Here is a 16740-nt window from a genome sequence, read left to right on the forward strand (position 1 = left end):
TAGAATGACATATCAAGAGGATTGGCAAATGAAAGTGCGGCGTTGGTTATTCAATAGATCAGGAGGTAGGATACTGTCATGAAGATATGTGAATATGGAACCATATAACTGGGATTCAGGACCAACAACGCATATCATTTCAGTAGGAGTGATCTCATATGAAGGAACCAACAGGTTGTCTACCAGGAACTCATAGCAGGTTTCATTTTGAGGTAGGTCAATTAGTGAAGCAATTATAGCCATGGCATCTGCAGCACGATTCTGCTCTCTTGGTATCTACTCAAAATCTATCTTTGTAAAGTGTTGTTTCAAATCATCTACTAGTTGCTTGTAAGGCATTAATTTTTCATCTTTTGTTTGGTAATCATCAGTTGCTTGACGGATGACAAGTTGAAAATCCCCAAAAACACGAATTTCTTGGATCTTCCACTGAACTGCAATCCGTAATCCAGTTGTTAATGCCTCATATTCCGCTATATTGTTAGTGCAAGCAAATGATAAGCGGTATGATTTTGGTATGGAATCGCCTTGAGGAGTTATAAAGAGAATACCAGCTCCTGCCCCATGCTGTGTGTATGAGCCATCAAAGTACAATTGCCATGGCCTTGCATGTGATATTGTTAAAATGGATTCATCTGGAAATTCTGAATTTAGAGGAACATCATCTATCATGGGAGCATCTACTAATTGATCCGCAATTGCTTGTCCTTTTATTGCTTTTCTGTCCACATACTCGATGTCAAATTCACTCAAGATCATTACCCACTTGGCCAGTCGCCCAGTAAGTGTAGCTTTGTTGAGAAGATATTTTAATGGATCAATTCTTGCAATCAACTTAGTCTTATGAGTGAGCATATAATGTCATAATTTTTGTGAAGCAAAGACCACAGCGAGACATGCACGCTCGATTGGTGTGTAGTTTAGCTCATATCCCACCAATGTGCGACTGATATAGTATACTACTTTTTCCTTGCCGTCAGCAATTTGTTGTGCTAGGAGTGCCCCCAGTGCTGTTGGAGTAGCTGATATGTATAGTAACAAAGGCTGATCTGGAATTGGTGGCATCAAAACTGGCGGATTCAAAAGATAATCTTTGAGCGTCTGAAAAGCTTGTTGACAGTTATCATCCCATTTGAACTTGATGTTTTTATGTAGCAGGTGCTGGAAAGGATTACACTTATCTACAAGTTGTGCTATGAATCTTTGTATAGACTGGAGTCTCCCTTGTAAGGATCGAAGTTGACTGATATTTCTGGGTGGCGGCATGTCCAAGATAGCCTTGACTTTTGCTGGATCGGCTTCGATTCCTCTTTAGGACACAATGAATCCTAGGAGCTTCCCGGAGGTTACTCCAAAGACACATTTCTTCGGGTTTAATCTTACCTTGTATTTTTCCAACCGATCAAAGACGACTGAAAGTATGTCCAAATGTGTATCTCTGTCTATTGATTTACCCAAGAGATCATCAACATAATCTTCCACGGTTATGTGCATGAGATCATGAAAGATAGTGGTCATTGCTCTTTGATATGTAGCACCTACATTTATCAGCCCAAAGGGCATGACATTCCAACAGAAAGTTCCCCACAGACAAGTGAATGATGTTTTATGTTGATCCTCGGGTGCAATCCTGATTTGATTATAACCAGAAAATCCATCCATTAAAGATAACATTTCGTGACCTGCTGTGAGATCAACGATCAAGTCAATATTTGGTAATGGGAAGTCATCTTTCGGACAAGCTTTGTTGATGTCTCTGAAATCTGTACATATTCTGATGCTGCGATCCGGTTTACTGACAGGTACTAAATTGGAGATCCATTCGGGAATAATCAATTGGGCGTATGAATCCGACATCCAATAACTTCTCCAGCTCTGCTTTGACTAGTAATGCCACTTGTGGATGCATTTTCTTAATTTCTGTTTCACTGGCTTTTCCCCCGGTTTGACTGTCAAATGATGCATTACCAAATCCGGATCTAGTCCAGGCATATCAGCATATGACCATGCAAAGTTAATTTGTCGTTCTTTGAAGAAACTTATGAATTTTGACCTTTCAGACTCTGTCAATGATTGAGCCAGGAATATATTGTGTGGAACCTCTTCTGTACCAATGTTTGTTTTGATAGTATCCTCTACCAACATGGATGACTTTTCCTCATATGATGTTGGGAGAATGTCGAGCCTTCCATCTTCGGGTGCCTCAGAGAGGTTTTCGCCCTCAGATACGTCCTTTCTTTTTACTTTTTTGGGATCAGATAGCGCCACAATGTGGTTTTCGCCATAAGACCCTTGATTTGTTCTTATTTTCACATTTTTGCGACTGGAAGGTCCGACACCCTCACCGAAATATGCCATGTTGTTGAGTTCTATGGTGTATCCTACTTTGTGGTCCCCAGGGGGAAGATCATCTCATATGCCAAGATAGTCAATAATAGCTTCGTCATTTTGGAATGTGTCAAATTGTGCTGGTCCTTCATAATCCCAGTCAATGAGTTGGTGGTGAACAAGGGGAAGGCCTTTAATGTTTTCGGAGTTTGCAGGGCTAAGAGTGAAGATGTGGTTATATTCGGGTATATCGAGGCAATCATCGAGGTCATCGATGGCACTCTCCTCATCAGTTTCGATCGCAAGCGAATCCAAATTGTCGTCACTAGTAGCGCCTTCCGGGACAGGTGTCCTCATCCTATGTGATTTCAACCTAGAACCTTGAGATGAAGACTGTGCGAAATCCTTATGGGTTGTTTCTTGGCCAACTCTGAACTTTTTATAAAATTCCTCTTCTTCTGTGGGTTCATCTGGCTCTCTGAATGTCTTGGTGAGCTCATAGTCACTGGAGGATTTGTTTGAACCCCATTCCCATTCGTTGGAATCTGTGGAATAGTAATCCTCTTGTTGAACTTTGGCAACTTTGATTTGTGATGCCTCATCTGTCCTTTTAGTGTGGATCTTGGAAGTCAGAAAACCAAGTCCCTTTGAGCATTCCCTTTTTATAGTCAATTCAGGTTGTAAGGGCTCCATAACTCCTTCTTTGCGTAACCCAAGAGGGCTTTTTCCATCATACCCGAATTTTTGTAGAATCTTGAAGCCTTTGCCATATTTCTCACAAGGTATATTGATCTAATCATGTGTGTCATCTTCAATGTCTTTATAGAGCATTTTGTATAAATCTTCCTCTTCTAGTTCGCCCCATCTTTGAAAGGTAGTAGGATCCCATTTGAGTATCATGATGGACATTTGCTTGTTAGGATGTGGCCTTCCATATTCTTTTGGAGAGCTCATGACTTGTCGTAAATACATTGTCTGATTTAAAGTGTATTCTCCCATGCCTTTGTCTTGAAATTTGCCTTTAAGTTCACCTTGTTTTGATGTCGAAGGTTTCAATGACTCAGGGTCAATGTATGCCGAAGAAGGAGTAGCCTCACGATTACTGGGAATGATGGTCTCAGTATGTGATCTCAGGTTATTGCAATATATGAACGGATTAGGATCACCGTTAACTGTTACCTCGACTCCATTATGAGGAAACTTAATGCATTGATGATATGTCGATGGGACTGCCCTCATTTCATGAATCCAAGGACGTCCTAGCAATATGTTGTATGTGAGATCCAGATCTAGGACTTGACAAACCACATCCTTTGTGACTGGCCCAATTCTTAGAGGTAAGGTGACTGTGCCCTTGGATGAGCGCTCTTCATCATCATATGCCTTGATGGTGATTTGATTTGTTGAATTCACAGCTTTATCAGAATATCCCAATTGTTTAATGGTGCTCAATGTACAAATGTTTAGACCAGCTCCTCCATCTATCAAGACTCGCTTTATTCGATGTTTGTGTATGAAAGCTTCAACGTGTAAAGGTGCATTATGTGGCTGACTTACGGAGGCGTCATCGGCTTCTGTGAATGTAAGGGAATGTGGAATGGAAAGGTATCCCACCATGGCTTGAAACTGGTCCACGTTCAGATCAGTAGGAACGGTAGTATCTCTCAAGATTTTGTCAAGAATAGCTTTATGAGCGGGGGATATGCGTAAGAGCTCAAGGATGGAAATGAGCGCGGGTGTCTTCCCTAACTGTTCTACAAGGTCATACTCAGGCTTGGTTGATGAAGAAGCGGTATTTTTAGTGGAGGCACCTGGCAAAGTGATTTTACCTCGGCGGGTTGTAACATGACATTCAGAAGTAGGTTCGAAAGAAGATCCAACACCTCTTAGGACAATCTTGGGTCGCTGAGGAGGATTCTCAGGGTTTTTGTTCTTGATGGTAATAGTAGAGATATGATTGTCCATGGAGATATGATTGATAGTTGAATCATAGTTGTAAGGTGCTCTAGTATAGTTGGCTTGATCATCTGTGACTTTGGCTTTTCCTTTGTCATGCTTTGGGAAGGGTTCTTTAAACATCTCATGTTCTTGATTGGATGAGTGTCCCTCAATCTCAATGTCACCTCTATCAATGAGATCTTGAACAATGTTCTTCAGTCGATGGCAATTACCTGTTTTATGACCCTTGCTCTTATGAAATTCACAATACTCATCATCATTCCACCAATTTGGTTTGACCTTTGGTTCATATGGAGGAAAATCTAGAATTGTGATCACTTTGTTTGCCACAAGCTTTTTGAAGACTGATTCAAGTGGTTCTCCCAATGGGGTATACTTCCTTCGTGATCTAGAAGTTGTTTGAGTATTCACTTGATTGTTTGTAGAACTTGATCCCGAAAAGATGAATTTGGGTCTCACTGTGTTGGCATCAACAACACCATCATTGACTGTGTTTTTGTTTTTATTCCAAAATCTTGGGTTGTCTTTCCCTTTAAAGTCATCTTTGTTTTCCTTGAATATCTTAATGACTCCTTGTTCAATTAAGACCTTTTCTGTTGCTAAGCCCTTTTCAATAACATCCTTGAAGGTGGACAAACAAGCTTTTCTTAGATCATAGCCAATGTCCTTGTTAACATTTTGTGTGAACATCTCTACCATTTGTTTCTGTGGAATTTCACAAGAGCATCTGCTGGCTAGATTTCTCCATCTTTGCCAAAATGATGCAAAAGATTCTCCTTCTTTTTGCTTAGTATTGCACAAAGTAGTGATTGAGATATCTGTCTCTATATTGTAGGAGAAGTGTTGAATAAATGCCTCTGCTAAGTCACCCCATGACTTAATACCAGGTGGTAGTTGAGAGAACCATTCCATAGCTTGATTGCCTAAGCTTTGTGGGAACAATCTCATCAAATATGTTTCTTCTGCCGCTACCTCAATGCAAGCTGTGAAAAATTGTCGTATGTGTGCCTTGGGGTCTCCTTTTCCTCTATACTTGTCAAATTTTGGCGTCACAAAGTGTGCAGGAAATGGAGGCATTGGAATGCTCTTATCAAATGGATAAGGACATATGTCTCTCATAGTGTATGTTGGTTTTGGTGTACTCATGTCCTCCATTTTCTTTTGTAAATCTCTGATTTGTTGCTCCAAATTGCTCTTAGGTGGAGATCGATTTCTTGTAGCATACCCCATGTTTGAGACACCAATTTGAGGAGGAGCTTGTTGCATGTATGGATGATATTGATCATACACATGTTCATATGGAGGAGGTCTATATTGATGCGGCATATAGGGAACATTTGGTATAGCTTCATGTTGAGGAACCCCATATCTATTTTGTGCATGTATACCATATTCTATAGGCATGGCATGTTCTATTGTGTTGCCCCCAAATTTGACATGAGGTTTCCTTGTGTCCAAATTTTGAGCATGCCTTTGAATGTCCAATTGTTTTGATTGATCCATAGCTTGAGCATGTGATTGAGCATATCTATCTGCATAAGGCTTCCATAATGGTCTTTGAAGGTAAGTATCATATGTTTGACCATGTGTATGTGGGACTTCTGGTTTTTGAAGCAAAGCTGATGGTGACTAAGGTACCATATGTGGTCCTCTATTTCCTCCACTATTAGGTCTCCTTTGATCCATGTTGGAGTGAGTTTGTTGCGAGGGTCAGTTTTCCATAAGTTGAGACATGTCAAAGTCATGAGGTATTTTAGCTCCACTTTGTGCCATCATGTGTAAGAAGTATTGTCGATCCCTCCTCATTATTTCTTCAACCAATCTACTGAAATGAGGATTCATAATGGATTCTTCTACATCTGCTGATTGTATTGAAAAGTTGTCCACATTGTCATTGTGTGTAGCATTGTTGTTTGTAGTGTCTGCGTTTTCCACATTGGGAATGTTTCTATAAACATCCATGTCAGGTAATGTAGTGTGCTCAGGATTGAAAAATAAATCATTGTCATACTCATAAGAACTCATGTTTGCGGATTCTTGAGCCTCTTTAGCTTTTCTCCTAGATTTTTGAAGACGGGTTTCAACCATGAAATAGGTATTGACCAAGATGTAAGAGACTAGATGAAAAAATGGCAAGAGTATGGAAGACCAAGAGTTGGATGGAATGTAAATGAATCTGAGGTGTACTTGCAAATGTCCAAAGTGTAAGACCAAGTATGTATGTAGTAGAGTAGGTGTGACTTCCAAAGAGAGGATAGTTTCTCTTGATGAGGTAAGTTGACCTTGACCCTAAGTAAGACCAAATGAGACCCAAAGGTAAGAAACCTTGATGAGGGACCACTTAGCAAAGTGTAGTTGTATGTAGTGTGTTGACAAAGTATGATGAGGACAAGCAAGTGACCTTTTGACCCAAGTTTAGAAAAATATGAATGCAAAATGAGATGTGAAGCAATGCTGGACTGTATGAGACCCAAAGACAGGTTGAATGCTAGATGAAACCTGAAGAAACAACCTAGGAAGCTCAAGTATTCCGAAACTGATTTCTCTTGTTTGCTGGACTGTAAAATTTTTCCAATTTGTGAAGTTGTGACCAAATCTGAATGTTTGACTATTTTTCGTGACAAGAGGACACAATGTTGATGAGGACTCAATGTTTGCAAGTGTTTAGACTCAAAATGACTCCAAGAAAAGTGTGTTGTTTGATGTAAAGTTGTTTTGCATACACTTGAAGACACAAAAGACACAATGTTTTGTTGTTTGGTCTTGAATGTTTGAATGTTTAAAATAAGTCAAGCACAATTCTTATGGTTGGCCAAGACAATAGTTGTTGATCCCACATGGGGTTTTACCCCCGAGGCTACGCTATTCAGAGTGGATACTTAGATGCTTGACCTCACTGGCTCCACCCTCGGCACTCACTTCTCGGGTCAGCCAAGCATCAGTCCCCATGTAAACTCCCCATGGCAAACTTTGTATCTCTACTAAGAACCGTATGTGTGTGGGCCGCTACCAAAGGTTCGACCTCCTGCCCCAACAACTAGAAGGATTTGGGCTTCTAAAACAAAAAGGTGCTAGTAAGGGCATCCGCTCGTGTGGCAATACATGCGGCACTTTCAGCTCTGTAAATACAGAAGGCTCCCAGCCAGTAGGGGTTACCCCCTACAAATGATCAAATAAATTTGATCAAACGGGTTTATGGGGAGACATAGTGTCGGTATAAACTAATCAGCACACGTTATTCATAGTTTTCACCATGAATACATTTGATTATAGTGGTTCGGATGAGGTGGGTTTTCCTCGCTACCACTTGGGTCGTTCTCTTCTCACTAGTAGTCCTAATGACCACACGGGAAGACAGGCCCTCTAAAGATTAAACAAAAAGAGCCTATTGCTCAAGACACAAAAGACAATGATTCAATTTTAGTGCACCAATGGAGGTGTTTACTAGTCTATGAAAACAAGGCACACAATAAAAATCAAAAACTCTTGCCAAGGACCTGCAACAAAGATTTATTAGTAGTTTGGATTGTTTCAAATAATCACCCCTTCCTGCAAGCACACAAGTTAGGTAAATTTTAGATCCAAAAGACTTTGTGAAATAGGGGCCTTCAACAATGCGTTTTGTTGACCAATTCAAAGACCTGATTCATCATAAAAAAAGACCACCTATAAAATTTTAAGAGATTTCCAGAAATGTAAGAAAATCCAAAAAATTTGCTAATTTGCTCCAAAAATTGATTTTTTATGAAAAATCATAAAAAATTCATATAAAATGCAAAATCGATCCAAAAAATCTGAAATTTTTACTAGAGAGTCTTTATGGTCTTCCAAACCTACACAAAAAATTTCCTGCAACAAATAAAAGCAGTTTGTGAGATATGAGTAAAATAATGCAAAACCCTAATTTTCAAAGGTCTGATTTTTGAAGAATAATTTTGCATCAAATTTAAAATAAAAAATAACAGATCCTATGTATAATTCTGAGAGATTTCCAAAAATGTAAGAAAATCCAAAAAATTTGCTAATTTTCTCTCAAAATTAATTTTTTATGAAAAATCATAAAAAATTCATATAAAATGCATCAAAATTAAATTCACAAAGAACAGATCCTATGTATAATTATGAGAGATTTCCAAAAATGTACTAACCACTTGCAGATTATGTACTCTTAAGGAGATGATGAGTGCTCGGGAGAATATACAAACTAAGATTGGGCAAGAGATATAGACACTCAACAATCTACTTCATGTTGTGTGTTCAATAAGGTTCCAACCTTGCTTCTTGCCAAGAAGAAGAAGGAAATGATAGGAAATCCTACTATGGCCAAGAGTTGAATAGTTAATACAATATGGGGTTGCATGTATTTAGGAGTTATTGATATAGTTGGACCTTCCATAGGAGTACCAACTATTCTTTACAGTGACAATCAATGTTATCGATATAGTTGGACCTTCTGTTGGAAGTGGAGACACTCTGAGAGGGGGGGGGTGAATCAGAGTGTAACAATTTTAACAAGGACTCCTTCTCAACTTGGCAATTTTGTTTAACAATAAGCACAGATGAATGTAAGTTGAAAATCTAAACAAATGAGACTTAACATCTTAAAATAACACTGTTAACGAAGCAAGAATTACACAATAAGACCAAATGAAAAACTTGATTCATGTTTTTCAGAAAACAAAATGTTTTTGATTCTTTTACAAAAACATAGAACAGCTAAACGAGTATTGCAAAGATTGCATTACATAAATTCAAACAAAACTGAGTATGAAATAAAAGGAGCAAAAAGTCATGTAGTATCAGAGCATAAACCAGTAAGACAAACTGAGACAAGACAGGGCACATAACACAATAATTTTCATGAGTGGAAAACCCTCCTGGGGTAGAAAAACCACTCGGTAAGATTCCTTATATTATTTCAAAGAGCACCAACTCAGTACACAAAATTTAGAAGCCATAAAGCCTCAAGGAGCACCAACCCCTCTTTCTTATCCAATAGAAACATTCCAACTCAAGCTACAGTCACTGGTAATTTTATGATTGCTTTTAGTTCTGCAGTCACAAAACCATCAGTGATTGGAGCGAGTATATTTTACCAATCTGTACAAATGATTCTCTCTAAATGATTTTTGCAACAATATTCTTCATGTCTTTGTATCGCAGATAGAGATTAATAACATTCTTTTAAAGAAATTAAACACTATCAGAGAGAAAACTCAATCTCTGAACAAAAAAATAATTTCAACCACTATAGCCTCATGTACTCTGCAACAAAACAGAGTAATAATCTAGAACCCTCGACTATCAAAAATTTCTGATAATCTTTTGTTATACACAGAGCACTTTGTTTTCTTTTTCAACAAACTCTTTGTTTTCCCCTTTTTCACACACCTCGCAATGTATTTCAACATGTTCTCTTTTTAAACTGTTCTCTTACCCAAAACGTCTTCAAGAATAACCCTCGTATAGGGTTACCAAACCCTCACTGGAATTTGCAAACTGAAAAATAACCGATTAACTGTGCAACGAAAAGAGAAACTGAAAGATAATATCATTGACTCTGTATTGATCTAAATAAACTAAAGATATTTGAATTTCCCAAATCTGAAAACAAAAAAAGGGCTAAATCTTTTTCATTATTTCCATTTTTCATGGCTGAAACCCAGATTCGAAATACCAGAATCTTTTTAAGCAGTTGAACAAGAATTTTACCTGTAATACGCAACCTCATTGATAACTGAAACAGAAACTAACCAGAAATCCATTTAGCTCATTGTTTAGTCCACCCTTGCATCATTCTTCCCAACCAAACAAACTAACTCGAGCTCCTTTGCTACAGCGGCTGCATCTCTCATGGTGTCTAGGGTTTGAGACGGACTTCAACCGAACAATAAACTTGTTCAAAAACAAAAAAAAACAAAGAGATGCTCTGAAGACTTTCAATATGTCGGTCACATAAAGTATTCCAAGAATATGCTGCTAGTCCGTAAAAGTATTAAACATAACATTAACCAAAGATACCATTCAATTAAATGCCAAGTCAGCGTTATTCAATGTATTCGTGTCACCAGCCTGGCCCGAGAGAAAGGCTTTTAAAATAGAATATAACCACATGCTTAATGAACTCGCCTCAAAATATGATACTTAGGCAACACAATTTCTCCCTTTTTATTTTCTTGTCATCGAGGACAAAAATATCAAAGAGCAACAAACTCCCCCTTTGTCCTTGATGGCAAAAAAAAAAAAGAAAAAAGAAAAAAAAACTCAAACCATCGTTGCCATGAAATATGTTGTCAACTGAAGGGACCAAAAACAATGTAAGGAATGCCACTGTCAACAAATACAACATATACAATCAACACTGAAACTTGTCATATGCAAACCTGTAAGAAATACAAGATCCTCTGAACCTGTAATATGCAATTCTGTAAAAAGAATGAATACTGTCAGAATGTTGTTAAGGAAGTAATGAACTCCAAATCTGATTTGTATCAAACAAGAATACCAAACTGTAATACCAGTCACTCCCATTCTGATCTGTATCAAACAAGAATACCAAACTATAATACCAAAATAAAATGCCAATGCCACTGTAATATCAAAATGAAATACCAATGCCTGAAATGCCAATGCCACTGTAATATCAACTGAAATGCCAATGTCACTGTAATATCAAAATGACATGCCAATGCCTGAAATGCCAAAATGTAATGCCACTTTCCAATGCCACTGTAATATCAAAATGAAATGCCAATGCCTGAAATGCCAAAATGTAATGCCACTTTCCAATGCCACTGTAATATCAAAATGAAATGCCAATGCCTGAAATGCCAAAATGTAATGCCACTTTCCAATGCCACTGTAATATCAAAATGAAATGCCAATGCCTGAAATGCCAAAATGTAATGCCACTTTCCAATGCCACTGTAATATCAAAATGAAATGCCAAAATGAAATGCCACTTTCTCCCCCTTTTTTTTTCTTTTTTTTTTGTTTTTTTTTTAATCACAAGGACAAAAAGAAAGTAAATCAACAGAGCAACACTCCCCCTCAAATCATGCATTAGGTGAAGACAAGAGCAGATTGAGAAAGCACTCCCAATCTATCCCTTAACCGTTCAAAGACTTCTTTAGACAAAGCTTTTGTAAAAATATCCGCTACTTGTGCCTGGGAAGGTACATATAAAACTTGAAATTCATTAGCCAACACTTGTTCTCGTAGAAATAGTAATTTAATAGCAACATGTTTAGTGCGAGAGTGCATCACAGGATTCTTTGAAAGACTGATGGCACTAGTATTATCACAGAAGATGGAGATGGGCTTGTCAACTATAATACCTGTATATGGTGAAAATGGATAACAATAATAACAATATTGAAAGGCTAAATGAATCCAACCACAAAACCCTAGCCTAACAACAACAAAGATCCACCATAACATATGAAGATTACCTAAGACACTGCAAATCACATGAAATCACAAAGATTATACCATCACATGTCCAATAGGGTTTTGATCTCCATTCTTCCTATCTCCATTGATCTTGCTTGATATATTTGCTCTCAGATTTTTATATGCACAAGAGCTCAACAAAAAATGGAATGTGGTTGCAAGTAGGATCGTAGTGTAGTCAAAATGATCATTAGGTCATTAGAATGATTTATTAGGGTTTGATAATGAAGAAGGCATCTCCTTAAATAGAAGACACAATAAGAAATGGAGGGATAAGATTGAGAGGTGTAAAAAGGAGGTCGGCTAAGATTAGAGGGTAGGAAAAAGAAATACCAAAATAATGAAAGGGGTAGGTAGTGTAGGAATTAAGAGATGAATGACATGTGTCATAGGTAGAAAAGGTTAATGAATTAATTAAATAAATAAAGATTTATTTAATTAATAGAAGAAGTAGGATAATTAAATAAATAAAATATTTATTTAATTTAGGAAAAGGATAATTTAAATAAATAAATGTATTTATTTAAATGAGAAATAAGGCTAGAAGAGGATAAATGAATTAATTAAATAAATAAGGATTTATTTAATTAATAGAAGAATTAAGCTTAGATAATTAAATAAATAAAATATTTATTTAATTAGACATGACAATTTTAGGTGTCTACAATACCCATATCAGCAAGTTGATGAGACATCCAGATTAATTGCGTACAACAAGTTGTTGCTGCAATATATTCAGATTCTGCAGTTGATAAAGTGACACATTCTTGCTTTTTGATGTGCCAAGCAACAAGGCGATCTCCTTAGAAGAAAGCTGCACCACTGGTGCTTTTTCTATCATCTATACAGCCAGCCCAGGCAGCATCCGTAAAACCAACAAGAGTAAAATCATTATTTCGTGAATACCACAAGCCAAAGTCTAAAGTACCTTGAATATAATTGAATATCCTTTTTATAGCAATCAAATGAGATTGTTTGGGGGCAGACTGAAAACGTGAAACCAAACAAATTGCATGCATCAAATCAGGCCTAGATGCAGTCAAATACAGTAGGCTGCCAACCATTGATCTATACTCAGATTGATTTACCTCAGGTGAGTCATCTGACTTGGTCAATTTACAACTAGTCTCCATTGGAGTACTAACAGGTTTGCAATCTGTAATATTGAACTTTTTAAGCATCTCTTTTGCATATTTGGTTTGTGAGAGAAAAATGCCTTGTTCAAGCTGCATTACTTGAAGCCCAAGAAAGAAGGTTAATTCACCCAACATGGACATTTCAAATTCAGATTCCATGAGTTTTGAAAACTTTTTGGATACGGCATCATTATGACAGCCAAATATAATATCATCCACATATACTTCAACAACTAAAGTATCATTATCTTCAACTTTGACATACAGGTTACTGTCAACATCACCTCTAGTATATCCGTTTGTTGTAAGATGGGCATCTAACCTGGAGTACCAAGCTCTTGGAGCTTGTTTAAGGCCATAAAGAGCCTTTTTCAACTTGTATACATAATCAGGTTTATCTGCAGAGACAAACCCTTCTGGTTGTTCCATATATACCTCTTCATCAAGATAACCATTAAGGAATGCTATTTTAACATCCATTTGATACACTTTAAAGTTTTTATAACATGAGTATGCCAAAAATATTCGTATTGACTCTAGCCTAGCAACAGGTGCAAATGTTTCACCAAAATCTACACCTTCTTGCTGTGCATAGCCTTTACACACAAAGCGTGCTTTATTCCTAACAACTTTACCAGATTCATCAAGTTTATTTCTAAAAATCCATTTACCCCCTATAACATTTTTATCATCTGGTCTAGGTACAAGTTCCCAGGTTTTATTCTTTTCTATTTGACTGATTTCATCTTGCATAGCATGCAGCCAACAATCATCAACGAGAGCTTCAGAAACAGACTTAGGTTCAAAATCAGTTACCAGACAGTAATGCTCAGCCATTTGAGCTTTTTTGCTCTTCTCCTAGTCAAGATTCCAGCATCCATTTCACCAATAATCTGACTTTGAGGATGTCTTTTAGTAATGATTCTAGAGGGTGTATGTAAAGGAATTTCAGTTTTAGGACTTGGTGGAGGACTCTTTTCATTTGTAATTTCTGCTTCAGCAAATTTAGGAACTTGTTCCAGTCTTATTGAAATATCCTCTTCAACATCCTGCATACCATCACTTAGAAGAAATTGCTCATCGAATCTTACATTAATAGTTTCAACAATCTTGTTCAATCTATTATTGAAACATCTATAAGCTTTGCTATGAGTAGAGTATCCAAGAAAGATACCCTCATCAGTCTTAGCATCAAAACTACCTAGATTTTCTTCATCTCTTTTTATATAACATTTGCAACCAAAAATTTTGAAGTATTTAATTGATGCAGCTTTACCATACCAAAGTTCATAAGGAGTAAAGGTGGATTTTACCCTGATTTGCACACAATTCAAAATATAAACTGCTGTGTGAACAGCTTCTTTCCAATATTTGTCTGGCAGATTTGCTTCATTCAACATTGTGCGAGCCATCTCTTTGACTGTTCTATTTTTTCTTTCAATCACCCCGTTCTGTTGAGGTGTTCAGGTAGCAGCATATTGTCTTTTAATGCCATGTTTCTCACAATAATCTATAAACTCTTGTGATGTAAACTCACCACCTTTGTCTGATCTTAAACATTTGAGCTTTAAATCAGTTTCACGTTCAACCATTTTCCTAAAAAATTTAAATCTGACAAATGCTTCAGATTTATGTTTGAGAAAAGTAACCCATATCATTCTTGTATAATCATCCACAAAAAGCATGAAGTATTTTTCACCGTTGATGGATTGTGTCCTGGTTGGACCACATAAATCTGTGTGAACAAGTTGTAACGGTCTAATAGAAGAGTGTTCTTTAGATTTAAAAGTTGTTTTTGTTTGTTTACCTTTAAGACACTCTTTGCACACAGAGTTTGTTGGTTTACTCAAGATGGGTAAGCCTCTGACATTCTGATTCTTGCTGATTCGAACCAGATTATCAAAGTTCACATGTCCCAAATGTTTGTGCCACAACCAATTTTCCTCAACTTGACCCATAAGACACATGCCTTCGTTGATTTCATAGTTTGTGGAGTCAAGCAGGTTGTAAACATTGTCAATTGTTCTCAAACCAGCAACTACAATTTTACCAGACTTAGTTTTTATAGTACAACCATGAGAAGTGAAGGACACATTATAACCACTATCACAAATCTGACTAACACTTAGAAGGTTGTGTTTCAATCCTTCAACAAAATACACATCATGTATTGGAGTATCATCATTCAGTAATAATGTACCCTTACCCCTCACGAAGGCTCCTGAATTATCACCAAATCTTACAAAACCTCCATCAAAGTCTTCAAAATGAATAAATCTATTTTTGTCTCCTGTCATATGGTGTGAACAGCCACTGTCCAATACCCACAGTGACTTCTTACTTGAAAAGAATGCAAATTGCACTATCATAGACTGTTCAATACTAGGGACAAACTTTGGTTTCCACACCTTATGAATATTTGCCTTTGATTTGCATTGAGAAGAAGTATGTCCAAAGGTGTTACACTTAATGCACTTCACAGTGTTTGGAAAGCCATAAGTTTGATTGTATCCAATCATAGAAGTTCTATGTTGTAAAAATCTACAAGTGTTAACCTTATGGCCAAACTTGTTGCAGTAAAAACAGTAACCATGAAAGAATCCAAACCTAAAAGGTGTCATTCTGTTGTAAGCCTGAAATTGGTTTCTATTTGTAGGTTTAGTAATTTGTTTTGATGATTTAGCACTCTCAAAACCTACACCTATCATATTCTTGCATAGTTTTTGTTTGTTTAAAATTTCATTTAAATGCAAGGTACTTTCATACTGCTCAATCTGCTTATGCAAAGAATTAGTTTGCTGTTCCAAAGTGTTAACTTTCAATTCACTATCAGCAAGTAAAACTTTTAAATCTTCTACTGTTTGCTTTGAATCTTTTAATTCAATTTGCAAAATTTGAATTTCACTTTCATGAGAAACTGCAAGCTTCTTTAGTCTTTTGATTTCCTTAAGAGCACAAAGCAATTCTCCTTCAAGATCAATTTCACCTTGATCTAAGTCATTAGATTTATCTTCTGATATGTTCATTATACCTTTCTTTGAGGAAGTTTCTATTTCAGCCATAAACAAAGTTTCATCACCTTCACAAGATGAGTCATCTGAATCATTTTCAGAATCTTCTTTTATAAAAAGACTCTTCTTTTTCTGAAATGGATTGAATTTCTTTTTAGAGTTCCATTTTTTCTTTCTGAAAATTTTTTCTGATTTTTCTTCTTCATTGTTTTGATCACTCAGGGGACATTGAACAGCAAAGTGTCCAGCTTTACCGCAATTAAAACATTTGAAGGGTAGTTTTCCCTTATATTTTTTTTTTAACTTTCTAACTAGCAGAGCTTCTATAGCATCTGAAAGTTCAGACTCACTATCTGGTTCCTCTTTCTTTTCTACTTTAAAAGCAGTTTCTTTAGATTTAGAAGAATTACTACCAATCCTCATTTCATAAGCTGTAAGTATGCTTTGAAGGCTGTCAAGAGACATAGTAGAAAAACTTTTCTTTTCTTTTAAAGTGGACACCTTAGTTTCAAATTTAGGTAGTAATGTTCTAATAACTTTTCTGACAACATCTTTTTCATCAACATTTTCACCAAGACCCCTTCTTGAATTCACAACTTCATCAATTCTAAGAAAATAATTTGCAATAGTCTCATCTTCTTTCATTCTCAATGACTCAAACTGATTCTTGAGTGTGAGAATTTTAGATTCCTTGACCTTTGCATCACCTTGATAAATGGTTTCTAGCTTAGTCCATATTTCATTAGCAGATGCACAATGCATAACTTTAACAAACACATCCTTGGTGAGACCACATAACAGAGCATGCTTAGCTCTAGCATTTAACTCATATTGAGTTTTAGCATCAGGATCTG

At 36.7% G+C, this 16740-nt stretch overlaps 1 protein-coding gene across 5 annotated transcripts in view; it reads right to left on the reverse strand.

Moving 5' to 3' along the window:
• The window catches only part of LOC131038371 (sulfite oxidase), a 158921-nt gene that overhangs the window by 14420 nt on the left and 127761 nt on the right, over positions 1-16740 (reverse strand). The gene's annotated exons all lie outside the window — the stretch shown is intronic.

This window comes from Cryptomeria japonica, chromosome 3 (genome assembly GCF_030272615.1).
Source record: "Cryptomeria japonica chromosome 3, Sugi_1.0, whole genome shotgun sequence".
NCBI classification, from domain to species: Eukaryota; Viridiplantae; Streptophyta; class Pinopsida; order Cupressales; family Cupressaceae; genus Cryptomeria; species Cryptomeria japonica.